Raw genomic sequence first — 1,806 nt, forward strand, 5'->3', positions numbered from 1 at the left:
CCCTACTCCAGGTAGATGTCCTCTGTGGGGCAGGCGTATTCCAGGTGCTCCTGGTAATATTCCTGAAATGCTCGGCTGCGGGGACGGGCACAACGGGGGGGGGTTCAGGGTTGGGACCCCAATCCCCTGAATCCCCCGCACCCCCAAACCTGGCACAGCCACACCCCAGCACCCAGACCCCCCCCAGCACCCACAGCTCCACTGCACCCCTACCTGTAGCAGTGTCAGCCCCCCAGCACCCCCCAGAGCTGGCACAGTCCCCTCTCCAGGATCCAGATGCCCTGTACCCACACCCCAGCCCTGACAGTCCCAGTCCCCTGGCACCCAGGCTCCCAGCACAGCCAGCCCCCTGCACCCAGACATCCAGCACCCCCAGCCCCTCTGCACCCCCAGCCCCAGCACTGCCAACCCCCTAAACCCCTGCCCCCTCACACCTGTACCCCCCGCCCTGCCAGACCCACAGACCCCTGCCCCCTCACCCATACCCCAGCACCCCCAGCCCCAGCCACCCAGCCCTCTGCCAGCCCCCCAGCACCCAGTCGTCCTGCACCCAGTCCCCCAGCACCCAGCTCCACTGCACCCTCACCTCTGGTACTGCCAGTCCCCCAGCACTCAGTGCCCTGGTGCCCAGACCCCCTGCACCCCCAGACCCCCTGCACCCAGCATCCCCAGACCCTCAGTACCCCCAGACTGCCTGCACCCCTAAGCCCCTGGCACCCAGACCCCCAGTCCCAACCTCCCCACCTGCCCTGCACCCAATCCCACGGTCCCACCCCCCCGTGTCCCCCGTCCCCGTCCCCTCCGTACCCGACACACTCGGCCACGTGTCTCATGGACTCCTGGGACACGAACACGTGGCAGGCGAAGCGGCTCAGCACCGGGTGCTTGGTGATGAACCCGAAGTAGCTGTGGGGGGCACAGGGCGAGGGGGGAACAGGGTGAGGGGGAACAGGGCGAGGGGGGAACAGGGTGAGGGGGAACAGGGTGAGGGGGAACAGGGTGAGGGGGTACAGGGCGAGGGGGTACAGGGCGAGGGGGGCACAGGGTGAGGGGGAACAGGGTGAGGGGGGCACAGGGTGAGGGGGGCACCCCTACCCTGCCCTGGGCAGGGAGACACCCACCAAGGCCCCCGGGGCAGCCACAGCGGGACCAGGAGTGGGCAGGGGGTCCGGGTGTGGCCTGTGGGTGCCCCTGGCAGGGGATGGGGGTCCCTTGTGATGCCCATGGGGGGCTGGGGGGCTCACCAGCTGTTCCGGGGGTGGCACCCGCAGAAGGAGATGTTTTTCATCTGGAAGAAGTGGCTGCAGCGCTCGAACTGGGAGGGAAGAGCAGGGGTGTGGGTGGTCGGCTGAGTGCTCAGAGACCCCTGAAACCTACGCCCCTCAACTCCTGATCATCCCCCAAACCCACCCCCTGTGCCACTCACCTCTTCATCACCTCCCTAAATCCCCTCTCCTCACCTCCTGGTAGCCCCCCCAAGCCCTCTCCCCTCACATCCTCATCATCTCCTAAGCCCCCTCTCCTCACCCCATCACCCCCCAAACCTCCTCCCCTCACCTCTCCATCCTTCCAAGCCCCCTCCCTTCACCTCCTCATTCCCCCCAAACCCCCACACCCACTCCCCTCACCTCCTGGTCGCCCCTCAAACCCCCTCCCACCACCTCACCACCCCTAAGCCCCCTCCCCTCCTCATCCCCCCAAACCCACACCCCTGCTCCCATCACCTCCTGGTCACCCCCCAAACCACCTCCCCTCCTCGTCTCCCCAAACCCCGTCCCCATCGCCCCCCCAACCCCTCCCTCCATC

General features: G+C 67.7%; 1 long non-coding RNA gene across 1 annotated transcript; it reads right to left on the reverse strand.

Annotated features, from left to right (window-relative positions):
* Positions 1-1,321, reverse strand: LOC113942347. Its single transcript, XR_003525898.1, has 3 exons — positions 1,245-1,321; positions 808-906; positions 1-75 (listed from the first exon to the last, which is right to left on the reverse strand). It is a non-coding gene; the product is annotated as an uncharacterized LOC113942347 (long non-coding RNA).
* Positions 1,322-1,806: the final 485 nt, after the last annotated feature.

The sequence above is a fragment of the Corapipo altera genome, unplaced genomic scaffold, assembly GCF_003945725.1.
Source record: "Corapipo altera isolate COAL_440 unplaced genomic scaffold, ASM394572v1 53633, whole genome shotgun sequence".
NCBI lineage: Eukaryota > Metazoa > Chordata > Aves > Passeriformes > Pipridae > Corapipo > Corapipo altera.